General features: G+C 40.7%; 37 non-coding genes across 37 annotated transcripts; all 37 read left to right on the plus strand.

Moving 5' to 3' along the window:
- The first annotated feature begins 136 nt into the window (after positions 1 to 136).
- On the plus strand, positions 137 to 298 carry LOC144423266 (U1 spliceosomal RNA). Its single transcript, XR_013475760.1, has one exon. It is a non-coding gene; the product is annotated as a U1 spliceosomal RNA (small nuclear RNA).
- A 562-nt stretch (positions 299 to 860) lies between these two features.
- LOC144423147 (U1 spliceosomal RNA) lies at positions 861 to 1,023 on the plus strand. The gene has a single exon (XR_013475641.1). It is a non-coding gene; the product is annotated as a U1 spliceosomal RNA (small nuclear RNA).
- Positions 1,024 to 1,602: 579 nt separating this feature from the next.
- On the plus strand, positions 1,603 to 1,765 carry LOC144423492 (U1 spliceosomal RNA). The gene has a single exon (XR_013475986.1). It is a non-coding gene; the product is annotated as a U1 spliceosomal RNA (small nuclear RNA).
- Positions 1,766 to 2,354: 589 nt separating this feature from the next.
- Positions 2,355 to 2,516, plus strand: LOC144423379 (U1 spliceosomal RNA). The gene has a single exon (XR_013475873.1). It is a non-coding gene; the product is annotated as a U1 spliceosomal RNA (small nuclear RNA).
- Positions 2,517 to 3,094: 578 nt separating this feature from the next.
- LOC144423311 (U1 spliceosomal RNA) lies at positions 3,095 to 3,257 on the plus strand. The gene has a single exon (XR_013475805.1). It is a non-coding gene; the product is annotated as a U1 spliceosomal RNA (small nuclear RNA).
- A 589-nt stretch (positions 3,258 to 3,846) lies between these two features.
- LOC144424161 (U1 spliceosomal RNA) lies at positions 3,847 to 4,009 on the plus strand. Its single transcript, XR_013476525.1, has one exon. It is a non-coding gene; the product is annotated as a U1 spliceosomal RNA (small nuclear RNA).
- Positions 4,010 to 4,584: 575 nt separating this feature from the next.
- LOC144423267 (U1 spliceosomal RNA) lies at positions 4,585 to 4,746 on the plus strand. The gene has a single exon (XR_013475761.1). It is a non-coding gene; the product is annotated as a U1 spliceosomal RNA (small nuclear RNA).
- Positions 4,747 to 5,235: 489 nt separating this feature from the next.
- LOC144423177 (U1 spliceosomal RNA) lies at positions 5,236 to 5,399 on the plus strand. Its single transcript, XR_013475671.1, has one exon. It is a non-coding gene; the product is annotated as a U1 spliceosomal RNA (small nuclear RNA).
- A 589-nt stretch (positions 5,400 to 5,988) lies between these two features.
- Positions 5,989 to 6,151, plus strand: LOC144423478 (U1 spliceosomal RNA). Its single transcript, XR_013475972.1, has one exon. It is a non-coding gene; the product is annotated as a U1 spliceosomal RNA (small nuclear RNA).
- Positions 6,152 to 6,740: 589 nt separating this feature from the next.
- LOC144423224 (U1 spliceosomal RNA) lies at positions 6,741 to 6,903 on the plus strand. The gene has a single exon (XR_013475718.1). It is a non-coding gene; the product is annotated as a U1 spliceosomal RNA (small nuclear RNA).
- Positions 6,904 to 7,492: 589 nt separating this feature from the next.
- Positions 7,493 to 7,655, plus strand: LOC144424108 (U1 spliceosomal RNA). Its single transcript, XR_013476472.1, has one exon. It is a non-coding gene; the product is annotated as a U1 spliceosomal RNA (small nuclear RNA).
- Positions 7,656 to 8,231: 576 nt separating this feature from the next.
- LOC144423269 (U1 spliceosomal RNA) lies at positions 8,232 to 8,393 on the plus strand. Its single transcript, XR_013475763.1, has one exon. It is a non-coding gene; the product is annotated as a U1 spliceosomal RNA (small nuclear RNA).
- Positions 8,394 to 8,955: 562 nt separating this feature from the next.
- On the plus strand, positions 8,956 to 9,118 carry LOC144424145 (U1 spliceosomal RNA). Its single transcript, XR_013476509.1, has one exon. It is a non-coding gene; the product is annotated as a U1 spliceosomal RNA (small nuclear RNA).
- Positions 9,119 to 9,697: 579 nt separating this feature from the next.
- On the plus strand, positions 9,698 to 9,860 carry LOC144423467 (U1 spliceosomal RNA). The gene has a single exon (XR_013475961.1). It is a non-coding gene; the product is annotated as a U1 spliceosomal RNA (small nuclear RNA).
- A 589-nt stretch (positions 9,861 to 10,449) lies between these two features.
- On the plus strand, positions 10,450 to 10,611 carry LOC144423380 (U1 spliceosomal RNA). Its single transcript, XR_013475874.1, has one exon. It is a non-coding gene; the product is annotated as a U1 spliceosomal RNA (small nuclear RNA).
- Positions 10,612 to 11,171: 560 nt separating this feature from the next.
- On the plus strand, positions 11,172 to 11,334 carry LOC144423313 (U1 spliceosomal RNA). Its single transcript, XR_013475807.1, has one exon. It is a non-coding gene; the product is annotated as a U1 spliceosomal RNA (small nuclear RNA).
- A 589-nt stretch (positions 11,335 to 11,923) lies between these two features.
- LOC144424162 (U1 spliceosomal RNA) lies at positions 11,924 to 12,086 on the plus strand. The gene has a single exon (XR_013476526.1). It is a non-coding gene; the product is annotated as a U1 spliceosomal RNA (small nuclear RNA).
- Positions 12,087 to 12,675: 589 nt separating this feature from the next.
- Positions 12,676 to 12,838, plus strand: LOC144423822 (U1 spliceosomal RNA). The gene has a single exon (XR_013476188.1). It is a non-coding gene; the product is annotated as a U1 spliceosomal RNA (small nuclear RNA).
- Positions 12,839 to 13,414: 576 nt separating this feature from the next.
- LOC144423270 (U1 spliceosomal RNA) lies at positions 13,415 to 13,576 on the plus strand. Its single transcript, XR_013475764.1, has one exon. It is a non-coding gene; the product is annotated as a U1 spliceosomal RNA (small nuclear RNA).
- Positions 13,577 to 14,058: 482 nt separating this feature from the next.
- LOC144424146 (U1 spliceosomal RNA) lies at positions 14,059 to 14,221 on the plus strand. The gene has a single exon (XR_013476510.1). It is a non-coding gene; the product is annotated as a U1 spliceosomal RNA (small nuclear RNA).
- A 517-nt stretch (positions 14,222 to 14,738) lies between these two features.
- On the plus strand, positions 14,739 to 14,900 carry LOC144423461 (U1 spliceosomal RNA). The gene has a single exon (XR_013475955.1). It is a non-coding gene; the product is annotated as a U1 spliceosomal RNA (small nuclear RNA).
- Positions 14,901 to 15,460: 560 nt separating this feature from the next.
- On the plus strand, positions 15,461 to 15,623 carry LOC144423533 (U1 spliceosomal RNA). The gene has a single exon (XR_013476027.1). It is a non-coding gene; the product is annotated as a U1 spliceosomal RNA (small nuclear RNA).
- A 589-nt stretch (positions 15,624 to 16,212) lies between these two features.
- LOC144423381 (U1 spliceosomal RNA) lies at positions 16,213 to 16,374 on the plus strand. Its single transcript, XR_013475875.1, has one exon. It is a non-coding gene; the product is annotated as a U1 spliceosomal RNA (small nuclear RNA).
- A 561-nt stretch (positions 16,375 to 16,935) lies between these two features.
- LOC144423498 (U1 spliceosomal RNA) lies at positions 16,936 to 17,098 on the plus strand. The gene has a single exon (XR_013475992.1). It is a non-coding gene; the product is annotated as a U1 spliceosomal RNA (small nuclear RNA).
- A 588-nt stretch (positions 17,099 to 17,686) lies between these two features.
- On the plus strand, positions 17,687 to 17,848 carry LOC144423399 (U1 spliceosomal RNA). The gene has a single exon (XR_013475893.1). It is a non-coding gene; the product is annotated as a U1 spliceosomal RNA (small nuclear RNA).
- A 560-nt stretch (positions 17,849 to 18,408) lies between these two features.
- On the plus strand, positions 18,409 to 18,571 carry LOC144423534 (U1 spliceosomal RNA). Its single transcript, XR_013476028.1, has one exon. It is a non-coding gene; the product is annotated as a U1 spliceosomal RNA (small nuclear RNA).
- Positions 18,572 to 19,160: 589 nt separating this feature from the next.
- Positions 19,161 to 19,322, plus strand: LOC144423382 (U1 spliceosomal RNA). Its single transcript, XR_013475876.1, has one exon. It is a non-coding gene; the product is annotated as a U1 spliceosomal RNA (small nuclear RNA).
- Positions 19,323 to 19,883: 561 nt separating this feature from the next.
- Positions 19,884 to 20,046, plus strand: LOC144423499 (U1 spliceosomal RNA). The gene has a single exon (XR_013475993.1). It is a non-coding gene; the product is annotated as a U1 spliceosomal RNA (small nuclear RNA).
- Positions 20,047 to 20,634: 588 nt separating this feature from the next.
- Positions 20,635 to 20,796, plus strand: LOC144423400 (U1 spliceosomal RNA). The gene has a single exon (XR_013475894.1). It is a non-coding gene; the product is annotated as a U1 spliceosomal RNA (small nuclear RNA).
- A 561-nt stretch (positions 20,797 to 21,357) lies between these two features.
- Positions 21,358 to 21,521, plus strand: LOC144423538 (U1 spliceosomal RNA). Its single transcript, XR_013476031.1, has one exon. It is a non-coding gene; the product is annotated as a U1 spliceosomal RNA (small nuclear RNA).
- A 587-nt stretch (positions 21,522 to 22,108) lies between these two features.
- Positions 22,109 to 22,271, plus strand: LOC144423305 (U1 spliceosomal RNA). Its single transcript, XR_013475799.1, has one exon. It is a non-coding gene; the product is annotated as a U1 spliceosomal RNA (small nuclear RNA).
- Positions 22,272 to 22,861: 590 nt separating this feature from the next.
- Positions 22,862 to 23,024, plus strand: LOC144423412 (U1 spliceosomal RNA). The gene has a single exon (XR_013475906.1). It is a non-coding gene; the product is annotated as a U1 spliceosomal RNA (small nuclear RNA).
- A 592-nt stretch (positions 23,025 to 23,616) lies between these two features.
- LOC144423426 (U1 spliceosomal RNA) lies at positions 23,617 to 23,779 on the plus strand. Its single transcript, XR_013475920.1, has one exon. It is a non-coding gene; the product is annotated as a U1 spliceosomal RNA (small nuclear RNA).
- A 592-nt stretch (positions 23,780 to 24,371) lies between these two features.
- Positions 24,372 to 24,534, plus strand: LOC144423316 (U1 spliceosomal RNA). Its single transcript, XR_013475810.1, has one exon. It is a non-coding gene; the product is annotated as a U1 spliceosomal RNA (small nuclear RNA).
- Positions 24,535 to 25,125: 591 nt separating this feature from the next.
- LOC120332780 (U1 spliceosomal RNA) lies at positions 25,126 to 25,288 on the plus strand. The gene has a single exon (XR_005568150.2). It is a non-coding gene; the product is annotated as a U1 spliceosomal RNA (small nuclear RNA).
- Positions 25,289 to 25,864: 576 nt separating this feature from the next.
- Positions 25,865 to 26,026, plus strand: LOC120332766 (U1 spliceosomal RNA). Its single transcript, XR_005568146.2, has one exon. It is a non-coding gene; the product is annotated as a U1 spliceosomal RNA (small nuclear RNA).
- A 562-nt stretch (positions 26,027 to 26,588) lies between these two features.
- LOC120332753 (U1 spliceosomal RNA) lies at positions 26,589 to 26,751 on the plus strand. The gene has a single exon (XR_005568143.2). It is a non-coding gene; the product is annotated as a U1 spliceosomal RNA (small nuclear RNA).
- The last annotated feature ends 267 nt before the right edge of the window (positions 26,752 to 27,018 follow it).

Consider the following 27,018-nt stretch of genomic DNA (forward strand, 5'->3'; position numbering starts at 1 on the left):
ATCGTATTCTATGTTACTGACAGACGAATCAAATAAAATTGCAACTTTTGCACAAATCGTTTTTATTGTTGAGAACTTCTTTTCAACGTTTAGCATAGAACATTCATTCATGATGCGCAACCAATCGCCACAAGTCATACTTACCTGACGAGGCAGTCAACCGCGATCACGAAGGCGGTTCTGCCTAGGCGAGGTTTAGTCATTGCACCCAGGCTAAATTGACCCTAGCGATTATCCCAAATGTGGATAACTCGGTCGCGTAATTTCTGCTAGTGGGACTGCGTTCGCGCTGTCCCTTTTATATATTTGCTTAGGTCAATGAGCGGCCACGTTGCTTTCATTAGTTGTGGCCGTATTGATCCTCGTTTGGGTGTGGTATATTTCTCATGAACAATCTTACAATCCATTCATTGATATTATTCCATGACATGCCTTGCCATTATCCAAGTTATTTCCTTTATCCAACCGTCTCTAGATTGATTCCTTATTTGCAGTTCCACATTCAGATTGTGTTGCCATTGATTGAGCAATAGAATGAGCGCCAAGATTTGGAAGTATAATTGTTTGCTGTCCAAGGGTACGTATTGGGGCTGTGGCTCTTTGTTTATAGTTTATTATTTTAAACCCTGGCTCTTTGCTATTTCTTGTAAAGTTGTTCAGCTACATTCTGCATCGGATGGCAAAGAACTCGCGATGTCTCACATAAAAGATTTGAACGCCATGAATCGTATTCTACGTTACTGACAGACGAATCAATTAAAATTGCAACTTTTGCACATATCGTTTTTATTGTTGAGAACTTCTTCTCAACAATTAGTATAGAACATTCATTCATGATGCGCAACCAATCGTCACAAATCATACTTACCTGACGAGGCAGTCAACCGCGATCACGAAGACGGTTCTGCCTAGGCGAGGTTTAGTCATTGCACCCAGACTAAATTGACCCTAGCGATTATCCCAAATGTGGATAACTCGGTCGTGTAATTTCTGCTTGTGGGGACTGCGTTGGCGCTATCCCTTTTATATATTTGCTCACGACCAATATCCTGTTGGCTTACGAGTTAGGTCAATGAGCGGCCACGTTGCTTTCATTAGTTGTGGCCGTATTGATCCTCGTTTGGGTGTGTTATATTTCTCATGACCAATCTTACAATCCATTTATTTATATTATTCCATGACATGCCTTGCCATTATCCAAGTTATCCCTTTATCCAACCGTCTCTAGATTGATTCCCTTTTTGCAGTTCCACATTCAGATTGTGTTGCCATTGATTGAGCAATAGAATGAGCGCCAAGATTTGGAAGTATCATTGTTTGCTGTCCAAGGTACGTATTGGGGCTGTGGCTCTTTGTTTATAGTTTAATATTTCAAACCCTGGCTCTTTGCTATTTCTTGTAAAGTTGTTCAGCTTCATTCTGCATAGAACTCGCGATGTATCACATAAAAGATTTGAACGCAATGAATCGTATTCTACGTTATTGACAGACGAATCAATTAAAATTGCAAATTTTGCACATATCGTTTTTATTGTTGAGAACTTCTTCTCAACATTTAGCATAGAACATTCATTCATGATGCGCAACCAATCGTCACAAATCATACTTACCTGACGAGGCAGTCAACCGCGATCACGAAGACGGTTCTGCCTAGGCGAGGTTTAGTCATTGCACCCAGACTAAATTGACCCTAGCGATTATTCCAAGTGTCGATAACTCGGTCGTGTAATTTCTGCTTGTGAGGACTGCGTTCGCGCTATCCCTTTTATATATTTGCTCACGACCAATATCCTGTTGGCTTAAGAGTTAGGTCAATGAGCGGCCACGTTGCTTCCATTAGTTGTGGCCGTATTGATCCTCGTTTGGGTGTGTTATATTTCTCATGACCAATCTTACCATCCATTTATTTATATTATTTCATGACATGCCTTGCCATTATCCAAGTTATCCCTTTATCCAACCGTCTCTAGATTGATTCCTTATTTGCAGTTCCACATTCAGATTGTGTTGCCATTGATTGAGCAATAGAATGAGCGCCGAGATTTGGAAGTATCATTGTTTGCTGTCCAGGGTACGTATTGGGGCTGTGGCTCTTCGTTTATAGTTTAATATTTTGAACCCTGGCTCTTTGCTATTTCTTGTAAAGTTGTTCAGCTACATTCTGCATCGGATGGCAAAGAACTCGCGATGTCTCACATAAAAGATTTGAACGCAATGAATCGTATTCTACGTTACTGACAGACGAATCAATTAAAATTGCAACTTTTGCACATATCGTTTTTATTGTTGAGAACTTCTTCTCAACATTTAGTATAGAACATTCATTCATGATGCGCAACCAATCGTCACAAATCATACTTACCTGACGAGGCAGTCAACCGCGATCACGAAGACGGTTCTGCCTAGGCGAGGTTTAGTCATTGCACCCAGACTAAATTGACCCTAGTGATTATCCCAAATGTGGATAACTCGGTCGCGTAATTTCTGCTAGTGGGACTGCGTTCGCGCTGTCCCTTTTATATATTTGCTTAGGTCAATGAACGGCCACGTTGCTTTCATTAGTTGTGGCCGTATTGATCCTCGTTTGGGTGTGTTATATTTCTCATGACCAATCTTACAATCCATTTATTTATATTATTCCATGACATGCCTTGCCATTATCCAAGTTATTCATTTATCCAACCGTCTCTAGATTGATTCCTTATTTGCAGTTCCACATTCAGATTGTGTTGCCATTGATTGAGCAATAGAATGAGCGCCAAGATTCGGAAATATCATTATTCTCTGTTTAAGGTACGTATCGGAGCTGCGGCTCTTTGTTTATAGTTTGATATTTCAACCCCTGGTCCTTGCAATTTCTTGTAAAGTTGTTCAGTTTCATTCTGCCATCGGATGGCAAAGAACTCGCGATGTATCACATAAAAGATTTGAACGCAATGAATCGTATTCTACGTTACTGACAGACGAATCAATTAAAATCGCAACTTTTGCACATATCGCAACTTTTGCACATATCGTTTTTATTGTTGAGAACTTCTTCTCAACATTTAGCATAGAACATTCATTCATGATGCGCAACCAATCGTCACAAATCATACTTACCTGACGGGGCAGTCAACCGTGATCACGTAGGCGGTTCTGCCTAGGCGAGGTTTAGTCATTGCACCCAGACTAAATTGACCCTAGCGATTATCCCAAATGTAGATAACTCGGTCGTGTAATTTCTGCTAGTGGGGACTGCGTTCGCGCTATCCCTTTTATATATTTGCTTACGACCAATATCCTGTTAGCTTACGAGTTAGGTAAATGAGCGGCCACGTTGCTTTCATTAGTTGTGGCCGTATTGATCCTCGTTTGGGTGTGGTATATTTCTCATGACCAATCTTACAATCCATTCATCGATATTATTCCATGACATGCCTTGCCATTATCCAAGGTATTTCCTTTATCCAACCGTCTCTAGATTGATTCCTTATTTGCAGTTCCACATTCAGATTGTGTTGCCATTGATTGAGCAATAGAATGAGCGCCAAGATTTGGAAGTATCATTGTTTGCTGTCCAAGGTACGTATCGGGGCTGCGGCTCTCTGTTTATAGTTTAATATTTCAACCCCTGGTCCTTGCTATTTCTTGTAAAGTTGTTCAGCTTCATTCTGCATCGGATGGCAAAAAACTCACGATGTATCACATAAAAGATTTGAACGCAATGAATCGTATTCTACGTTACTGACAGACGAATCAATTAAAATTGCAACTTTTGCACATATCGTTTTTATTGTGGAGAACTTCTTCTCAACGTTTAGCATAGAACATTCATTCATGATGCGCAACCAATCGTCACAAACCATACTTACCTGACGAGGCAGTCAACCGCGATCACGAAGGCGGTTCTGCCTAGGCGAGGTTTAGTCATTGCACCCAGACTAAATTGACCCTAGCGATTATCCCAAATGTGGATACCTCGGTCGTGTAATTTCTGCTAGTGGGGACTGCGTTCGCGCTATCCCTTTTATATATTTGCTCACGACCAATATCCTGTTGGCTTACGAGTTAGGTCAATGAGCGGCCACGTTGCTTTCATTAGTTGTGGCCTTATTGATCCTCGTTTGGGTGTGGTATATTTCTCATGAACAATCTTACAATCCATTTATTGATATTATTCCATGACATGCTTTGCCATTATCCAAGTTATCCCTTTATCCGACCGTCCTTGCTTGCAGTTCCACATTCAGATTGTGTTGCCATTGATTGAGCAATAGAATGAGCGCCTAGTTTCGGAAATATCGTTATTCTCTGTTTAGGGTACGTATCGGAGCTGCGGCTCTTTGTTTATAGTTTAATGTTTCAACCCCTGGTCCTTGCTATTTCTTGTAAAGTTGTTCAGCTTCATTCTGCATCGGATGGCAAAAAACTCACGATGTATCACATAAAAGATTTGAACGCAATGAATCGTATTCTATGTTACTGACAGACGAATCAAATAAAATTGCAACTTTTGCACATATCGTTTTTATTGTTGAGAACTTCTTTTCAACGTTTAGCATAGAACATTCATTCATGATGCGCAACCAATCGCCACAAATCATACTTACCTGACGAGGCAGTCAACCGCGATCACGAAGGCGGTTCTGCCTAGGCGAGGTTTAGTCATTGCACCCAGGCTAAATTGACCCTAGCGATTATCCCAAATGTGGATAACTCGGTCGCGTAATTTCTGCTAGTGGGACTGCGTTCGCGCTGTCCCTTTTATATATTTGCTTAGGTCAATGAGCGGCCACGTTGCTTTCATTAGTTGTGGCCGTATTGATCCTCGTTTGGGTGTGGTATATTTCTCATGAGCAATCTTACAATCCATTCATTGATATTATTCCATGACATGCCTTGCCATTATCCAAGTTATTTCCTTTATCCAACCGTCTCTAGATTGATTCCTTATTTGCAGTTCCACATTCAGATTGTGTTGCCATTGATTGAGCAATAGAATGAGCGCCAAGATTTGGAAGTATAATTGTTTGCTGTCCAAGGGTACGTATTGGGGCTGTGGCTCTTTGTTTATAGTTTATTATTTTAAACCCTGGCTCTTTGCTATTTCTTGTAAAGTTGTTCAGCTACATTCTGCATCGGATGGCAAAGAACTCGCGATGTCTCACATAAAAGATTTGAAAGATTGAGAACTTCTTCTCAACATTTAGTATAGAACATTCATTCATGATGCGCAACCAATCGTCACAAATCATACTTACCTGACGAGGCAGTCAACCGCGATCACGAAGACGGTTCTGCCTAGGCGAGGTTTAGTCATTGCACCCAGACTAAATTGACCCTAGCGATTATCCCAAATGTGGATAACTCGGTCGTGTAATTTCTGCTTGTGGGGACTGCGTTCGCGCTAACCCTTTTATATATTTGCTCACGACCAATATCCTGTTGGCTTACGAGTTAGGTCAATGAGCGGCCACGTTGCTTTCATTAGTTGTGGCCGTATTGATCCTCGTTTGGGTGTGTTATATTTCTCATGACCAATCTTACAATCCATTTATTTATATTATTCCATGACATGCCTTGCCATTATCCAAGTTATCCCTTTATCCAACCGTCTCTAGATTGATTCCTTATTTGCAGTTCCACATTCAGATTGTGTTGCCATTGATTGAGCAATAGAATGAGCGCCAAGATTTGGAAGTATCATTGTTTGCTGTCCAAGGTACGTATTGGGGCTGTGGCTCTTTGTTTATAGTTTAATATTTCAAACCCTGGCTCTTTGCTATTTCTTGTAAAGTTGTTCAGTTTCATTCTGCCATCGGATGGCAAAGAACTCGCGATGTATCACATAAAAGATTTGAACGCAATGAATCGTATTCTACGTTACTGACAGACGAATCAATTAAAATCGCAACTTTTGCACATATCGTTTTTATTGTTGAGAACTTCTTCTCAACATTTAGCATAGAACATTCATTCATGATGCGCAACCAATCGTCACAAATCATACTTACCTGACGGGCCAGTCAACCGTGATCACGTAGGCGGTTCTGCCTAGGCGAGGTTTAGTCATTGCACCCAGACTAAATTGACCCTAGCGATTATCCCAAATGTAGATAACTCGGTCGTGTAATTTCTGCTAGTGGGGACTGCGTTCGCGCTATCCCTTTTATATATTTGCTTACGACCAATATCCTGTTAGCTTACGAGTTAGGTAAATGAGCGGCCACGTTGCTTTCATTAGTTGTGGCCGTATTGATCCTCGTTTGGGTGTGGTATATTTCTCATGACCAATCTTACAATCCATTCATCGATATTATTCCATGACATGCCTTGCCATTATCCAAGTTATTTCCTTTATCCAACCGTCTCTAGATTGATTCCTTATTTGCAGTTCCACATTCAGATTGTGTTGCCATTGATCGAGCAATAGAATGAGCGCCAAGATTTGGAAGTATCATTGTTTGCTGTCCAAGGTACGTATCGGGGCTGCGGCTCTTTGTTTATAGTTTAATATTTCAACCCCTGGTCCTTGCTATTTCTTGTAAAGTTGTTCAGCTTCATTCTGCATCGGATGGCAAAAAACTCACGATGTATCACATAAAAGATTTGAACGCAATGAATCGTATTCTACGTTACTGACAGACGAATCAATTAAAATTGCAACTTTTGCACATATCGTTTCTATTGTGGAGAACTCCTTCTCAACGTTTAGCATAGAACATTCATTCATGATGCGCAACCAATCGTCACAAACCATACTTACCTGACGAGGCAGTCAACCGCGATCACGAAGGCGGTTCTGCCTAGACGAGGTTTAGTCATTGCACCCAGACTAAATTGACCCTAGCGATTATCCCAAATGTGGATACCTCGGTCGTGTAATTTCTGCTAGTGGGGACTGCGTTCGCGCTATCCCTTTTATATATTTGCTCACGACCAATATCCTGTTGGCTTACGAGTTAGGTCAATGAGCGGCCACGTTGCTTTCATTAGTTGTGGCCTTATTGATCCTCGTTTGGGTGTGGTATATTTCTCATGAACAATCTTACAATCCATTCATTGATATTATTCCATGACATGCCTTGCCATTATCCAAGTTATTTCCTTTATCCAACCGTCTCTAGATTGATTCCTTATTTGCAGTTCCACATTCAGATTGTGTTGCCATTGATTGAGCAATAGAATGAGCGCCAAGATTTGGAAGTATCATTGTTTGCTGTCCAAGGTACGTATCGGGGCTGCGGCTCTTTGTTTATAGTTTAATATTTCAACCCCTGGTCCTTGCTATTTCTTGTAAAGTTGTTCAGCTTCATTCTGCATCGGATGGCAAAAAACTCACGATGTATCACATAAAAGATTTGAACGCAATGAATCGTATTCTACGTTACTGACAGACGAATCAATTAAAATTGCAACTTTTGCACATATCGTTTTTATTGTGGAGAACTTCTTCTCAACGTTTAGCATAGAACATTCATTCATGATGCGCAACCAATCGTCACAAACCATACTTACCTGACGAGGCAGTCAACCGCGATCACGAAGGCGGTTCCGCCTAGGCGAGGTTTAGTCATTGCACCCAGACTAAATTGACCCTAGCGATTATCCCAAATGTGGATAACTCGGTCGTGTAATTTCTGCTAGTGGGGACTGCGTTCGCGCTATCCCTTTTATATACTTGCTCACTACCAATAATCTTGTTGTCTTTCGAGTTAGGTCAAAGAGCGGCCACGCTGCTTTCATTAGTTGTGGCCGTATTGATCCTCGTTTGGGTGTGTTATATTTCTCATGACCAATCTTACAATCCATTTATTGATATTATTCCATGACATGCTTTGCCATTATCCAAGTTATCCCTTCATCCGACCGTCCTTGCTTGCAGTTCCACATTCAGATTGTGTTGCCATTGATTGAGCAATAGAATGAGCGCCTAGTTTCGGAAATAGCGTTATTCTCTGTTTAGGGTACGTATCGGAGCTGCGGCTCTTTGTTTATAGTTTAATGTTTCAACCCCTGGTCCTTGCTATTTCTTGTAAAGTTGTTCAGCTTCATTCTGCATCGGATGGCAAAAAACTCACGATGTATCACATAAAAGATTTGAACGCAATGAATCGTATTCTATGTTACTGACAGACGAATCAAATAAAATTGCAACTTTTGCACATATCGTTTTTATTGTTGAGAACTTCTTTTCAACGTTTAGCATAGAACATTCATTCATGATGCGCAACCAATCGCCACAAATCATACTTACCTGACGAGGCAGTCAACCGCGATCACGAAGGCGGTTCTGCCTAGGCGAGGTTTAGTCATTGCACCCAGGCTAAATTGACCCTAGCGATTATCCCAAATGTGGATAACTCGGTCGCGTAATTTCTGCTAGTGGGACTGCGTTCGCGCTGTCCCTTTTATATATTTGCTTAGGTCAATGAGCGGCCACGTTGCTTTCATTAGTTGTGGCCGTATTGATCCTCGTTTGGGTGTGGTATATTTCTCATGAACAATCTTACAATCCATTCATTGATATTATTCCATGACATGCCTTGCCATTATCCAAGTTATTTCCTTTATCCAACCGTCTCTAGATTGATTCCTTATTTGCAGTTCCACATTCAGATTGTGTTGCCATTGATTGAGCAATAGAATGAGCGCCAAGATTTGGAAGTATAATTGTTTGCTGTCCAAGGGTACGTATTGGGGCTGTGGCTCTTTGTTTATAGTTTATTATTTTAAACCCTGGCTCTTTGCTATTTCTTGTAAAGTTGTTCAGCTACATTCTGCATCGGATGGCAAAGAACTCGCGATGTCTCACATAAAAGATTTGAACGCCATGGATCGTATTCTACGTTACTGACAGACGAATCAATTAAAATTGCAACTTTTGCACATATCGTTTTTATTGTTGAGAACTTCTTCTCAACATTTAGTATAGAACATTCATTCATGATGCGCAACCAATCGTCACAAATCATACTTACCTGACGAGGCAGTCAACCGCGATCACGAAGACGGTTCTGCCTAGGCGAGGTTTAGTCATTGCACCCAGACTAAATTGACCCTAGCGATTATCCCAAATGTGGATAACTCGGTCGTGTAATTTCTGCTTGTGGGGACTGCGTTCGCGCTATCCCTTTTATATATTTGCTCACGACCAATATCCTGTTGGCTTACGAGTTAGGTCAATGAGCGGCCACGTTGCTTCCATTAGTTGTGGCCGTATTGATCCTCGTTTGGGTGTGTTATATTTCTCATGACCAATCTTACAATCCATTTATTTATATTATTCCATGACATGCCTTGCCATTATCCAAGTTATCCCTTTATCCAACCGTCTCTAGATTGATTCCTTATTTGCAGTTCCACATTCAGATTGTGTTGCCATTGATTGAGCAATAGAATGAGCGCCAAGATTTGGAAGTATCATTGTTTGCTGTCCAAGGTACGTATTGGGGCTGTGGCTCTTTGTTTATAGTTTAATATTTCAAACCCTGGCTCTTTGCTATTTCTTGTAAAGTTGTTCAGCTTCATTCTGCATAGAACTCGCGATGTATCACATAAAAGATTTGAACGCAATGAATCGTATTCTACGTTATTGACAGACGAATCAATTAAAATTGCAAATTTTGCACATATCGTTTTTATTGTTGAGAACTTCTTCTCAACATTTAGCATAGAACATTCATTCATGATGCGCAACCAATCGTCACAAATCATACTTACCTGACGAGGCAGTCAACCGCGATCACGAAGACGGTTCTGCCTAGGCGAGGTTTAGTCATTGCACCCAGACTAAATTGACCCTAGCGATTATTCCAAATGTCGATAACTCGGTCGTGTAATTTCTGCTTGTGAGGACTGCGTTCGCGCTATCCCTTTTATATATTTGCTCACGACCAATATCCTGTTGGCTTAAGAGTTAGGTCAATGAGCGGCCACGTTGCTTCCATTAGTTGTGGCCGTATTGATCCTCGTTTGGGTGTGTTATATTTCTCATGACCAATCTTACCATCCATTTATTTATATTATTTCATGACATGCCTTGCCATTATCCAAGTTATCCCTTTATCCAACCGTCTCTAGATTGATTCCTTATTTGCAGTTCCACATTCAGATTGTGTTGCCATTGATTGAGCAATAGAATGAGCGCCGAGATTTGGAAGTATCATTGTTTGCTGTCCAGGGTACGTATTGGGGCTGTGGCTCTTCGTTTATAGTTTAATATTTTGAACCCTGGCTCTTTGCTATTTCTTGTAAAGTTGTTCAGCTACATTCTGCATCGGATGGCAAAGAACTCGCGATGTCTCACATAAAAGATTTGAACGCAATGAATCGTATTCTACGTTACTGACAGACGAATCAATTAAAATTGCAACTTTTGCACATATCGTTTTTATTGTTGAGAACTTCTTCTCAACATTTAGTATAGAACATTCATTCATGATGCGCAACCAATCGTCACAAATCATACTTACCTGACGAGGCAGTCAACCGCGATCACGAAGACGGTTCTGCCTAGGCGAGGTTTAGTCATTGCACCCAGACTAAATTGACCCTAGTGATTATCCCAAATGTGGATAACTCGGTCGCGTAATTTCTGCTAGTGGGACTGCGTTCGCGCTGTCCCTTTTATATATTTGCTTAGGTCAATGAGCGGCCACGTTGCTTTCATTAGTTGTGGCCGTATTGATCCTCGTTTGGGTGTGTTATATTTCTCATGACCAATCTTACAATCCATTTATTTATATTATTCCATGACATGCCTTGCCATTATCCAAGTTATTCATTCATCCAACCGTCTCTAGATTGATTCCGTATTTGCAGTTCCACATTCAGATTGTGTTGCCATTGATTGAGCAATAGAATGAGCGCCAAGATTCGGAAATATCATTATTCTCTGTTTAAGGTACGTATCGGAGCTGCGGCTCTTTGTTTATAGTTTGATATTTAAACCCCTGGTCCTTGCAATTTCTTGTAAAGTTGTTCAGTTTCATTCTGCCATCGGATGGCAAAGAACTCGCGATGTATCACATAAAAGATTTGAACGCAATGAATCGTATTCTACGTTACTGACAGACGAATCAATTAAAATCGCAACTTTTGCACATATCGTTTTTATTGTTGAGAACTTCTTCTCAACATTTAGCATAGAACATTCATTCATGATGCGCAACCAATCGTCACAAATCATACTTACCTGACGGGGCAGTCAACCGTGATCACGTAGGCGGTTCTGCCTAGGCGAGGTTTAGTCATTGCACCCAGACTAAATTGACCCTAGCGATTATCCCAAATGTAGATAACTCGGTCGTGTAATTTCTGCTAGTGGGGACTGCGTTCGCGCTATCCCTTTTATATATTTGCTTACGACCAATATCCTGTTAGCTTACGAGTTAGGTAAATGAGCGGCCACGTTGCTTTCATTAGTTGTGGCCGTATTGATCCTCGTTTGGGTGTGGTATATTTCTCATGACCAATCTTACAAACCATTCATCGATATTATTCCATGACATGCCTTGCCATTATCCAAGGTATTTCCTTTATCCAACCGTCTCTAGATTGATTCCTTATTTGCAGTTCCACATTCAGATTGTGTTGCCATTGATTGAGCAATAGAATGAGCGCCAAGATTTGGAAGTATCATTGTTTGCTGTCCAAGGTACGTATCGGGGCTGCGGCTCTTTGTTTATAGTTTAATATTTCAACCCCTGGTCCTTGCTATTTCTTGTAAAGTTGTTCAGCTTCATTCTGCATCGGATGGCAAAAAACTCACGATGTATCACATAAAAGATTTGAACGCAATGAATCGTATTCTACGTTACTGACAGACGAATCAATTAAAATTGCAACTTTTGCACATATCGTTTTTATTGTGGAGAACTTCTTCTCAACGTTTAGCATAGAACATTCATTCATGATGCGCAACCAATCGTCACAAACCATACTTACCTGACGAGGCAGTCAACCGCGATCACGAAGGCGGTTCTGCCTAGGCGAGGTTTAGTCATTGCACCCAGACTAAATTGACCCTAGCGATTATCCCAAATGTGGATACCTCGGTCGTGTAATTTCTGCTAGTGGGGACTGCGTTCGCGCTATCCCTTTTATATATTTGCTCACGACCAATATCCTGTTGGCTTACGAGTTAGGTCAATGAGCGGCCACGTTGCTTTCATTAGTTGTGGCCTTATTGATCCTCGTTTGGGTGTGGTATATTTCTCATGAACAATCTTACAATCCATTCATTGATATTATTCCATGACATGCCTTGCCATTATCCAAGTTATTTCCTTTATCCAACCGTCTCTAGATTGATTCCTTATTTGCAGTTCCAAATTCAGATTGTGTTGCCATTGATTGAGCAATAGAATGAGCGCCAAGATTTGGAAGTATCATTGTTTGCTGTCCAAGGTACGTATCGGGGCTGCGGCTCTTTGTTTATAGTTTAATATTTCAACCCCTGGTCCTTGCTATTTCTTGTAAAGTTATTCAGCTACATTCTGCATCGGATGGCAAAAAACTCACGATGTATCACATAAAAGATTTGAACGCAATGAATCGTATTCTACGTTACTGACAGACGAATCAATTAAAATTGCAACTTTTGCACATATCGTTTTTATTGTGGAGAACTTCTTCTCAACGTTTAGCATAGAACATTCATTCATGATGCGCAACCAATCGTCACAAACCATACTTACCTGACGAGGCAGTCAACCGCGATCACGAAGGCGGTTCTGCCTAGGCGAGGTTTAGTCATTGCACCCAGACTAAATTGACCCTAGCGATTATCCCAAATGTGGATAACTCGGTCGTGTAATTTCTGCTAGTGGGGACTGCGTTCGCGCTATCCCTTTTATATACTTGCTCACTACCAATAATCTTGTTGTCTTTCGAGTTAGGTCAAAGAGCGGCCACGCTGCTTTCATTAGTTGTGGCCGTATTGATCCTCGTTTGGGTGTGTTATATTTCTCATGACCAATCTTACAATCCATTTATTGATATTATTCCATGACATGCTTTGCCATTATCCAAGTTATCCCTTTATCCGACCGTCCTTGCTTGCAGTTCCACATTCAGATTGTGTTGCCATTGATTGAGCAATAGAATGAGCGCCTAGTTTCGGAAATATCGTTATTCTCTGTTTAGGGTACGTATCGGAGCTGCGGCTCTTTGTTTATAGTTTAATGTTTCAACCCCTGGTCCTTGCTATTTCTTGTAAAGTTGTTCAGCTTCATTCTGCATCGGATGGCAAAAAACTCACGATGTATCACATAAAAGATTTGAACGCAATGAATCGTATTCTATGTTACTGACAGACGAATCAAATAAAATTGCAACTTTTGCACATATCGTTTTTATTGTTGAGAACTTCTTTTCAACGTTTAGCATAGAACATTCATTCATGATGCGCAACCAATCGCCACAAATCATACTTACCTGACGAGGCAGTCAACCGCGATCACGAAGGCGGTTCTGCCTAGGCGAGGTTTAGTCATTGCACCCAGGCTAAATTGACCCTAGCGATTATCCCAAATGTGGATAACTCGGTCGCGTAATTTCTGCTAGTGGGACTGCGTTCGCGCTGTCCCTTTTATATATTTGCTTAGGTCAATGAGCGGCCACGTTGCTTTCATTAGTTGTGGCCGTATTGATCCTCGTTTGGGTGTGGTATATTTCTCATGAACAATCTTACAATCCATTCATTGATATTATTCCATGACATGCCTTGCCATTATCCAAGTTATTTCCTTTATCCAACCGTCTCTAGATTGATTCCTTATTTGCAGTTCCACATTCAGATTGTGTTGCCATTGATTGAGCAATAGAATGAGCGCCAAGATTTGGAAGTATAATTGTTTGCTGTCCAAGGGTACGTATTGGGGCTGTGGCTCTCTGTTTATAGTTTATTATTTTAAACCCTGGCTCTTTGCTATTTCTTGTAAAGTTGTTCAGCTACATTCTGCATCGGATGGCAAAGAACTCGCGATGTCTCACATAAAAGATTTGAAAGACGCGCAACCAACATTTAGTATAGAACATTCATTCATGATGCGCAACCAATCGTCACAAATCATACTTACCTGACGAGGCAGTCAACCGCGATCACGAAGACGGTTCTGCCTAGGCGAGGTTTAGTCATTGCACCCAGACTAAATTGACCCTAGCGATTATCCCAAATGTGGATAACTCGGTCGTGTAATTTCTGCTTGTGGGGACTGCGTTCGCGCTATCCCTTTTATATATTTGCTCACGACCAATATCCTGTTGGCTTACGAGTTAGGTCAATGAGCGGCCACGTTGCTTTCATTAGTTGTGGCCGTATTGATCCTCGTTTGGGTGTGTTATATTTCTCATGACCAATCTTACAATCCATTTATTTATATTATTCCATGACATGCCTTGCCATTCAGATTGTGTTATATTGATTGAGCAATAGAATGAGCGCCAAGATTTGGAAGTATCATTGTTTGCTGTCCAAGGTACGTATTGGGGCTGTGGCTCTTTGTTTATAGTTTAATATTTCAAACCCTGGCTCTTTGCTATTTCTTGTAAAGTTGTTCAGCTTCATTCTGCATAGAACTCGCGATGTATCACATAAAAGATTTGAACGCAATGAATCGTATTCTACGTTACTGACAGACGAATCAATTAAAATTGCAAATTTTGCACATATCGTTTTTATTGTTGAGAACTTCTTCTCAACATTTAGCATAGAACATTCATTCATGATGCGCAACCAATCGTCACAAATCATACTTACCTGACGAGGCAGTCAACCGCGATCACGAAGACGGTTCTGCCTAGGCGAGGTTTAGTCATTGCACCCAGACTAAATTGACCCTAGCGATTATCCCAAATGTAGATAACTCGGTCGCGTAATTTCTGCTAGTGGGACTGCGTTCGCGCTGTCCCTTTTATATATTTGCTTAGGTCAATGAGCGGCCACGTTGCTTTCATTAGTTGTGGCCGTATTGATCCTCGTTTGGGTGTGTTATATTTCTCATGACCAATCTTACAATCCATTTATTTATATTATTCCATGACATGCCTTGCCATTATCCAAGTTATCCATTTATCCAACCGTCTCTACATTGATTCCTTATTTGCAGTTCCACTTTCAGATTGTGTTGCCATTGATTGAGCAATAGAATGAGCGCCAAGATTCGGAAATATCATTATTCTCTGTTTAAGGTACGTATCTGAGCTGCGGCTCTTTGTTTATAGTTTGATATTTCAACCCTTGGTCCTTGCAATTTCTTGTAAAGTTGTTCAGTTTTATTCTGCCATCGGATGGCAAAGAACTCGCGATGTATCACATAAAAGATTTAAACGCAATGAATCGTATTCTACGTTACTGACAGACGAATCAATTAAAATCGCAACTTTTGCACATATCGTTTTTATTGTTGAGAACTTCTTCTCAACATTTAGCATAGAACATTCATTCAGGATGCGCAACCAATCGTCCCAAATCATACCTACCTGACGAGGCCGTCAACCGCGATCAAGAAGGCTGTTCTGCCTAGGCGAGGTTTAGTCATTGCACCCAGAATAAATTGACCCTAGCGATTATTCCAAATGTCGATAACTCGGTCGTGTAATTTCTGCTTGTGAGGACTGCGTTCGCGCTATCCTTTTTATATATTTGCTCACGACCAATATCCTGTTGGCTTAAGAGTTAGGTCAATGAGCGGCCACGTTGCTTCCATTAGTTGTGGCCGTATTGATCCTCGTTTGGGTGTGTTATATTTCTCATGACCAATCTTACCATCCATTTATTTATATTATTTCATGACATGCCTTGCCATTATCCAAGTTATCCCTTTATCCAACCGTCTCTAGATTGATTCCTTATTTGCAGTTCAACATTCAGATTGTGTTGCCATTGATTGAGCAATAGAATGAGCGCCGAGATTTGGAAGTATCATTGTTTGCTGTCCAGGGTACGTATTGGGGCTGTGGCTCTTCGTTTATAGTTTAATATTTTGAACCCTGGCTCTTTGCTATTTCTTGTAAAGTTGTTCAGCTACATTCTGCATCGGATGGCAAAGAACTCGCGATGTCTCACATAAAAGATTTGAACGCAATGAATCGTATTCTACGTTACTGACAGACGAATCAATTAAAATTGCAACTTTTGCACATATCGTTTTTATTGTTGAGAACTTCTTCTCAACATTTAGTATAGAACATTCATTCATGATGCGCAACCAATCGTCACAAATCATACTTACCTGACGAGGCAGTCAACCGCGATCACGAAGACGGTTCTGCCTAGGCGAGGTTTAGTCATTGCACCCAGACTAAATTGACCCTAGTGATTATCCCAAATGTGGATAACTCGGTCGCGTAATTTCTGCTAGTGGGACTGCGTTCGCGCTGTCCCTTTTATATATTTGCTTAGGTCAATGAGCGGCCACGTTGCTTTCATTAGTTGTGGCCGTATTGATCCTCGTTTGGGTGTGTTATATTTCTCATGACCAATCTTACAATCCATTTATTTATATTATTCCATGACATGCCTTGCCATTATCCAAGTTATTCATTTATCCAACCGTCTCTAGATTGATTCCTTATTTGCAGTTCCACATTCAGATTGTGTTGCCATTGATTGAGCAATAGAATGAGCGCCAAGATTCGGAAATATCATTATTCTCTGTTTAAGGTACGTATCGGAGCTGCGGCTCTTTGTTTATAGTTTGATATTTCAACCCCTGGTCCTTGCAATTTCTTGTAAAGTTGTTCAGTTTCATTCTGCCATCGGATGGCAAAGAACTCGCGATGTATCACATAAAAGATTTGAACGCAATGAATCGTATTCTACGTTACTGACAGGCGAATCAATTAAAATCGCAACTTTTGCACATATCGTTTTTATTGTTGAGAAATTCTTCTCAACATTTAGCATAGAACATTTATTCAGGAATTCGCAACCAATCGTCCCAAATCATACCTACCTGACGAGGCCGTCAACCGCGATCACGAAGGCTGTTCTGACTAGGCGAGGTTTAGTCATTGCACCCAGACTAAATTGACCCTAGCGATTATCCCAAATGTGGATAACTCGGTCGTGTAATTTTTGCTTGTGGGGACTGCGTTCGCGCTATCCCTTTTATATATTTGCTCACGACCAATATCCTGTTGGCTTACGAGTTAGGTCAATGAGCGGCCACGTTGCTTTCATTAGTTGTGGCCGTATTGATCCTCGTTTGGGTGTGTTATATTTCTCATGACCAATCTTACAATCCATTTATTTATATTATTCCATGACATGCCTTGCCATTATCCAAGTTATCCCTTTATCCAACCGTCTCTAGATTGATTCCTTATTTGCAGTTCCACATTCAGATTGTGTTGCTATTGATTGAGCAATAGAATGAGCGCCAAGATTTGGAAGTATCATTGTTTGCTGTCCAAGGTACGTATTGGGGCTGTGGCTCTTTGTTTATAGTTTAATATTTCAAACCCTGGCTCTTTCTATTTCTTGTAAAGTTGTTCAGCTTCATTCTGCATCGGATGGCAAAGAACTCGCGATGTATCACATAAAAGATTTGAACGCAATGAATCGTATTCTACGTTACTGACAGACGAATCAATTAAAATTGCAAATTTTGCACATATCGTTTTTATTGTTGAGAACTTCTTCTCAACATTTAGCATAGAACATTCATTCATGATGCGCAACCAATCGTCACAAATCATACTTACCTGACGAGGCAGTCAACCGCGATCACGAGGACGGTTCTGCCTAGGCGAGGTTTAGTCATTGCACCCAGACTAAATTGACCCTAGCGATTATCCCAAATGTGGATAACTCGGTCGCGTAATTTCTGCTAGTGGGACTGCGTTCGCGCTGTCCCTTTTATATATTTGCTTAGGTCAATGAGCGGCCACGTTGCTTTCATTAGTTGTGGCCGTATTGATCCTCGTTTGGGTGTGTTATATTTCTCATGACCAATCTTACAATCCATTTATTTATATTATTCCATGACATGCCTTGCCATTATCCAAGTTATTCATTTATCCAACCGTCTCTAGGTTGATTCCTTATTTGCAGTTCCACATTCAGATTGTGTTGCCATTGATTGAGCAATAGAATGAGCGCCAAGATTCGGAAATATCATTATTCTCTGTTTAAGGTACGTATCGGAGCTGCGGCTCTTTGTTTATAGTTTGATATTTCAACCCCTGGTCCTTGCAATTTCTTGTAAAGTTGTTCAGTTTCATTCTGCCATCGGATGGCAAAGAACTCGCGATGTATCACATAAAAGATTTGAACGCAATGAATCGTATTCTACGTTACTGACAGACGAATCAATTAAAATCGCAACTTTTGCACATATCGTTTTTATTGTTGAGAAATTCTTCTCAACATTTAGCATAGAACATTCATTCAGGATGCGCAACCAATCGTCCCAAATCATACCTACCTGACGAGGCCGTCAACCGCGATCAAGAAGGCTGTTCTGCCTAGGCGAGGTTTAGTCATTGCACCCAGAATAAATTGACCCTAGCGATTATTCCAAATGTCGATAACTCGGTCGTGTAATTTCTGCTTGTGAGGACTGCGTTCGCGCTATCCTTTTTATATATTTGCTCACGACCAATATCCTGTTGGCTTAAGAGTTAGGTCAATGAGCGGCCACGTTGCTTCCATTAGTTGTGGCCGTATTGATCCTCGTTTGGGTGTGTTATATTTCTCATGACCAATCTTACCATCCATTTATTTATATTATTTCATGACATGCCTTGCCATTATCCAAGTTATCCCTTTATCCAACCGTCTCTAGATTGATTCCTTATTTGCAGTTCAACATTCAGATTGTGTTGCCATTGATTGAGCAATAGAATGAGCGCCGAGATTTGGAAGTATCATTGTTTGCTGTCCAGGGTACGTATTGGGGCTGTGGCTCTTCGTTTATAGTTTAATATTTTGAACCCTGGCTCTTTGCTATTTCTTGTAAAGTTGTTCAGCTACATTCTGCATCGGATGGCAAAGAACTCGCGATGTCTCACATAAAAGATTTGAACGCAATGAATCGTATTCTACGTTACTGACAGACGAATCAATTAAAATTGCAACTTTTGCACATATCGTTTTTATTGTTGAGAACTTCTTCTCAACATTTAGTATAGAACATTCATTCATGATGCGCAACCAATCGTCACAAATCATACTTACCTGACGAGGCAGTCAACCGCGATCACGAAGACGGTTCTGCCTAGGCGAGGTTTAGTCATTGCACCCAGACTAAATTGACCCTAGTGATTATCCCAAATGTGGATAACTCGGTCGCGTAATTTCTGCTAGTGGGACTGCGTTCGCGCTGTCCCTTTTATATATTTGCTTAGGTCAATGAGCGGCCACGTTGCTTTCATTAGTTGTGGCCGTATTGATCCTCGTTTGGGTGTGTTATATTTCTCATGACCAATCTTACAATCCATTTATTTATATTATTCCATGACATGCCTTGCCATTATCCAAGTTATTCATTTATCCAACCGTCTCTAGATTGATTCCTTATTTGCAGTTCCACATTCAGATTGTGTTGCCATTGATTGAGCAATAGAATGAGCGCCAAGATTCGGAAATATCATTATTCTCTGTTTAAGGTACGTATCGGAGCTGCGGCTCTTTGTTTATAGTTTGATATTTCAACCCCTGGTCCTTGCAATTTCTTGTAAAGTTGTTCAGTTTCATTCTGCCATCGGATGGCAAAGAACTCGCGATGTATCACATAAAAGATTTGAACGCAATGAATCGTATTCTACGTTACTGACAGGCGAATCAATTAAAATCGCAACTTTTGCACATATCGTTTTTATTGTTGAGAAATTCTTCTCAACATTTAGCATAGAACATTTATTCAGGAATTCGCAACCAATCGTCCCAAATCATACCTACCTGACGAGGCCGTCAACCGCGATCACGAAGGCTGTTCTGACTAGGCGAGGTTTAGTCATTGCACCCAGACTAAATTGACCCTAGCGATTATCCCAAATGTGGATAACTCGGTCGTGTAATTTTTGCTTGTGGGGACTGCGTTCGCGCTATCCCTTTTATATATTTGCTCACGACCAATATCCTGTTGGCTTACGAGTTAGGTCAATGAGCGGCCACGTTGCTTTCATTAGTTGTGGCCGTATTGATCCTCGTTTGGGTGTGTTATATTTCTCATGACCAATCTTACAATCCATTTATTTATATTATTCCATGACATGCCTTGCCATTATCCAAGTTATCCCTTTATCCAACCGTCTCTAGATTGATTCCTTATTTGCAGTTCCACATTCAGATTGTGTTGCTATTGATTGAGCAATAGAATGAGCGCCAAGATTTGGAAGTATCATTGTTTGCTGTCCAAGGTACGTATTGGGGCTGTGGCTCTTTGTTTATAGTTTAATATTTCAAACCCTGGCTCTTTCTATTTCTTGTAAAGTTGTTCAGCTTCATTCTGCATCGGATGGCAAAGAACTCGCGATGTATCACATAAAAGATTTGAACGCAATGAATCGTATTCTACGTTACTGACAGACGAATCAATTAAAATTGCAAATTTTGCACATATCGTTTTTATTGTTGAGAACTTCTTCTCAACATTTAGCATAGAACATTCATTCATGATGCGCAACCAATCGTCACAAATCATACTTACCTGACGAGGCAGTCAACCGCGATCACGAGGACGGTTCTGCCTAGGCGAGGTTTAGTCATTGCACCCAGACTAAATTGACCCTAGCGATTATCCCAAATGTGGATAACTCGGTCGCGTAATTTCTGCTAGTGGGACTGCGTTCGCGCTGTCCCTTTTATATATTTGCTTAGGTCAATGAGCGGCCACGTTGCTTTCATTAGTTGTGGCCGTATTGATCCTCGTTTGGGTGTGTTATATTTCTCATGACCAATCTTACAATCCATTTATTTATATTATTCCATGACATGCCTTGCCATTATCCAAGTTATTCATTTATCCAACCGTCTCTAGGTTGATTCCTTATTTGCAGTTCCACATTCAGATTGTGTTGCCATTGATTGAGCAATAGAATGAGCGCCAAGATTCGGAAATATCATTATTCTCTGTTTAAGGTACGTATCGGAGCTGCGGCTCTTTGTTTATAGTTTGATATTTCAACCCCTGGTCCTTGCAATTTCTTGTAAAGTTGTTCAGTTTCATTCTGCCATCGGATGGCAAAGAACTCGCGATGTATCACATAAAAGATTTGAACGCAATGAATCGTATTCTACGTTACTGACAGACGAATCAATTAAAATCGCAACTTTTGCACATATCGTTTTTATTGTTGAGAAATTCTTCTCAACATTTAGCATAGAACATTTATTCAGGAATTCGCAACCAATCGTCCCAAATCATACCTACCTGACGAGGCCGTCAACCGCGATCACGAAGGCTGTTCTGACTAGGCGAGGTTTAGTCATTGCACCCAGACTAAATTGACCCTAGCGATTATCCCAAATGTGGATAACTCGGTCGTGTAATTTCTGCTTGTGGTGACTGCGTTCGCGCTATCCCTTTTATATATTTGCTCACGACCAATATCCTGTTGGCTTACGAGTTAGGTCAATGAGCGGCCACGTTGCTTTCATTAGTTGTGGCCGTATTGATCCTCGTTTGGGTGTGTTATATTTCTCATGACCAATCTTACAATCCATTTATTTATATTATTCCATGACATGCCTTGCCATTATCCAAGTTATCCCTTTATCCAACCGTCTCTAGATTGATTCCTTATTTGCAGTTCCACATTCAGATTGTGTTGCTATTGATTGAGCAATAGAATGAGCGCCAAGATTTGGAAGTATCATTGTTTGCTGTCCAAGGTACGTATTGGGGCTGTGGCTCTTTGTTTATAGTTTAATATTTCAAACCCTGGCTCTTTCTATTTCTTGTAAAGTTGTTCAGCTTCATTCTGCATCGGATGGCAAAGAACTCGCGATGTATCACATAAAAGATTTGAACGCAATGAATCGTATTCTACGTTACTGACAGACGAATCAATTAAAATTGCAAATTTTGCACATATCGTTTTTATTGTTGAGAACTTCTTCTCAACATTTAGCATAGAACATTCATTCATGATGCGCAACCAATCGTCACAAATCATACTTACCTGACGAGGCAGTCAACCGCGATCACGAGGACGGTTCTGCCTAGGCGAGGTTTAGTCATTGCACCCAGACTAAATTGACCCTAGCGATTATCCCAAATGTAGATAACTCGGTCGTATAATTTCTGCTAGTGGGGACTGCGTTCGCGCTATCCCTTTTATATATTTGCTTACGACCAATATCCTGTTGGCTTACGAGTTAGGTCAATGAGCGGCCACGTTGCTTTCATTAGTTGTGACCGTATTGATCCTCGTTTGGGTGTGGTATATTTCTCATGACCAATCTTACAATCCATTCATTGATATTATTCCATGACATGCCTTGCCATTATCCAAGTTATTTCCTTTATCCAACCGTCTCTAGATTGATTCCTTATTTGCAGTTCCACATTCAGATTGTGTTGCCATTGATTGAGCAATAGAATGAGCGCCAAGATTTGGAAGTGTCATTGTTTGCTGTCCAAGGTACATATCGGAGCTGCGGCTCTTTGTTTATAGTTTGATATTTCAACCCCTGGTCCTTGCAATTTCTTGTAAAGTTGTTCAGTTTCATTCTGCCATCGGAAGGCAAAGAACTCGCGATGTATCACATAAAAGATTTGAACGCAATGAATCGTATTCTATGTTACTGACAGACGAATCAATTAAAATTGCAACTTTTGCACATATCGTTTTTATTGTTGAGAACTTCTTCTCAACGTTTAGCATAGAACATTCATTCATGATGCGCAACCAATCGTCACAAACCACACTTACCTGACGAGGCAGTCAACCGAGATCACGAAGGCGGTTCTGCCTAGGCGAGGTTTAGTCATTGCACCCAGGCTAAATTGACCCTAGCGATTATCCCAAATGTGGATAACTCGGTCGTGTAATTTCTGCTAGTGGGGACTACGTTCGCGCTATCCCTTTTATATATTTGCTCACTACCAATAATCTTGTTGGTTTTCGAGTTAGGTCAATGAGCGGCCACGCTGCTTTCATTAGTTGTGGCCGTATTGATCCTCGTTTGGGTGTGGTATATTTCTCATGAACAATCTTACAATCCATTCATTGATATTATTCCATGACATGCCTTGCCATTATCCAAGTTATTTCCTTTATCCAACCGTCTCTAGATTGATTCCTTATTTGCAGTTCCACATTCAGATTGTGTTGCCATTGATTGAGCAATAGAATGAGCGCCAAGATTTGGAAGTATAATTGTTTGCTGTCCAAGGGTACGTATTGGGGCTGTGGCTCTTTGTTTATAGTTTATTATTTTAAACCCTGGCTCTTTGCTATTTCTTGTAAAGTTGTTCAGCTTCATTCTGCATCGGATGGCAAAGAACTTGCGATGTATCACATAAAAGATTTGAACGCAATGAATCGTATTCTACGTTACTGACAGACGGATCAATTAAAATCGCAACTTTTGCAAATATCGTTTTTATTGTTGAGAACTTCTTCTCAACATTTAGCATAGAACATTCATTCATGATGCGCAACCAATCGTCACAAATCATACTTACCTGACGAGGCAGTCAACCGTGATCACGTAAGCGGTTCTGCCTAGGCGAGGTCCAGTCATTGCACCCAGACTAAATTGACACTAGCGATTATCCCAAATGTGGATAACTCGGTCGTGTAATTTCTGCTAGTGGGGACTGCGTTCGCGCTATCCCTTTTATATATTTGTTCACTACCAATAATCTTGTTGTCTTACGAGTTAGGTCAATGAGCGGCCACGTTGCTTTCATTAGTTGTGGCCGTATTGATCCTCGTTTGGGTGTGGTATATTTCTCATGAACAATCTTACAATCCATTCATTGATATTATTCCATGACATGCCTTGCCATTATCCAAGTTATTTCCTTTATCCAACCGTCTCTAGATTGATTCCTTATTTGCAGTTCCACATTCAGATTGTGTTGCCATTGATTGAGCAATAGAATGAGCGCCAAGATTTGGAAGTATAATTGTTTGCTGTCCAAGGGTACGTATTGGGGCTGTGGCTCTTTGTTTATAGTTTATTATTTTAAACCCTGGCTCTTTGCTATTTCTTGTAAAGTTGTTCAGCTTCATTCTGCATCGGATGGCAAAGAACTTGCGATGTATCACATAAAAGATTTGAACGCAATGAATCGTATTCTACGTTACTGACAGACGAATCAATTAAAATCGCAACTTTTGCAAATATCGTTTTTATTGTTGAGAACTTCTTCTCAACATTTAGCATAGAACATTCATTCATGATGCGCAACCAATCGTCACAAATCATACTTACCTGACGAGGCAGTCAACCGTGATCACGTAAGCGGTTCTGCCTAGGCGAGGTTTAGTCATTGCACCCAGACTAAATTGACACTAGCGATTATCCCAAATGTGGATAACTCGGTCGTGTAATTTCTGCTAGTGGGGACTGCGTTCGCGCTATCCCTTTTATATATTTGCTCACTACCAATAATCTTGTTGGTTTTCGAGTTAGGTCAATGAGCGGCCACGCTGCTTTCATTAGTTGTGGCCGTATTGATTCTCGTTTGGGTGTGTTATATTTCTCATGACCAATCTTACAATCCATTTATTGATATTATTCCATGACATGCTTTGCCATTATCCAAGTTATCACTTTATCCGACCGTCTCTAGATTGATTCCTTATTTGCAGTTCCACATTCAGATTGTGTTGCCATTGATTGAGCAATAGAATGAGCGCCAAGATTTGGAAGTATAATTGTTTGCTGTCCAAGGGTACGTATTGGGGCTGTGGCTCTTTGTTTATAGTTTATTATTTTAAACCCTGGCTCTTTGCTATTTCTTGTAAAGTTGTTCAGCTTCATTCTGCATCGGATGGCAAAGAACTCGCGATGTATCACATAAAAGATTTGAACGCAATGAATCGTATTCTACGTTACTGACAGACGAATCAATTGAAATCGCAACTTTTGCACATATCGTTTTAATTGTTGAGAACTTCTTCTCAACATTCAGCATAGAACATTCATTCATGATGCGCAACCAATCGTCACAAATCATACTTACCTGACGAGGCAGTCAACCGTGATCACGTAAGCGGTTCTGCCTAGGCGAGGTTTAGTTATTGCACCCAGACTAAATTGACACTAGCGATTATCCCAAATGTGGATAACTCGGTCGTGTAATTTCTGCTAGTGGGGACTGCGTTCGCGCTATCCCTTTTATATATTTGCTCACTACCAATAATCTTGTTGGCTTTCGAGTTAGGTCAATGAGCGGCCACGCTGCTTTCATTAGTTGTGGCCGTATTGATCCTCGTTTGGGTGTGTTATAGTTCTCATGACCAATCTTACAATCCATTTATTGATATTATTCCATGACATGCTTTGCCATTATCCAAGTTATCCCTTTATCCGACCGTCCTTGCTTGCAGTTCCACATTCAGATTGTGTTGCCATTGATTGAGCAATAGAATGAGCGCCAAGATTCGGAAATATCGTTATTCTCTGTTTAAGGTACGTATCGGAGCTGCGGCTCTTTGTTTATAGTTTAATATTTCAACCCCTGGTCCTTGCTATTTCTTGTAAAGTTGTTCAGCTTCATTCTGCATCGGATGGCAAAAAACTCGCGATGTATCACATAAAAGATTTGAACGCAATGAATCGTATTCTATGTTACTGACAGACGAATCAAATAAAATTGCAACTTTTGCACATATCGTTTTTATTGTTGAGAACTTCTTTTCAACGTTTAGCATAGAACATTCATTCATGATGCGCAACCAATCGCCACAAATCATACTTACCTGACGAGGCAGTCAACCGCGATCACGAAGGCGGTTCTGCCTAGACGAGGTTTAGTCATTGCACCCAGGCTAAATTGACCCTAGCGATTATCCCAAATGTGGATAACTCGGTCGCGTAATTTCTGCTAGTGGGACTGCGTTCGCGCTGTCCCTTTTATATATTTGCTTAGGTCAATGAGCGGCCACGTTGCTTTCATTAGTTGTGGCCGTATTGATCCTCGTTTGGGTGTGGTATATTTCTCATGAACAATCTTACAATCCATTCATTGATATTATTCCATGACATGCCTTGCCATTATCCAAGTTATTTCCTTTATCCAACCGTCTCTAGATTGATTCCTTATTTGCAGTTCCACATTCAGATTGTGTTGCCATTGATTGAGCAATAGAATGAGCGCCAAGATTTGGAAGTATAATTGTTTGCTGTCCAAGGGTACGTATTGGGGCTGTGGCTCTTTGTTTATAGTTTATTATTTTAAACCCTGGCTCTTTGCTATTTCTTGTAAAGTTGTTCAGCTACATTCTGCATCGGATGGCAAAGAACTCGCGATGTCTCACATAAAAGATTTGAACGCCATGAATCGTATTCTACGTTACTGACAGACGAATCAATTAAAATTGCAACTTTTGCACATATCGTTTTTATTGCTGAGAACTTCTTCTCAACATTTAGTATAGAACATTCATTCATGATGCGCAACCAATCGTCACAAATCATACTTACCTGACGAGGCAGTCAACCGCGATCACGAAGACGGTTCTGCCTAGGCGAGGTTTAGTCATTGCACCCAGACTAAATTGACCCTAGCGATTATCCCAAATGTAGATAACTCGGTCGTGTAATTTCTGCTAGTGGGGACTGCGTTGGCGCTATCCCTTTTATATATTTGCTTACGACCAATATCCTGTTGGCTTACGAGTTAGGTCAATGAGCGGCCACGTTGCTTTCATTGGTTGTGGCCATATTGATCCTCGTTTGGGTGTGGTATATTTCTCATGAACAATCTTACAATTCATTCATTGATATTATTCCATGACATGCCTTGCCATTATCCAAGTTATTTCCTTTATCCAACCGTCTCTAGATTGATTCCTTATTTGCAGTTCCACATTCAGATTGTGTTGCCATTGATTGAGCAATAGAAT

This window comes from Styela clava, chromosome 5, assembly GCF_964204865.1.
Source record: "Styela clava chromosome 5, kaStyClav1.hap1.2, whole genome shotgun sequence".
Classification (NCBI taxonomy): Eukaryota; Metazoa; Chordata; class Ascidiacea; order Stolidobranchia; family Styelidae; genus Styela; species Styela clava.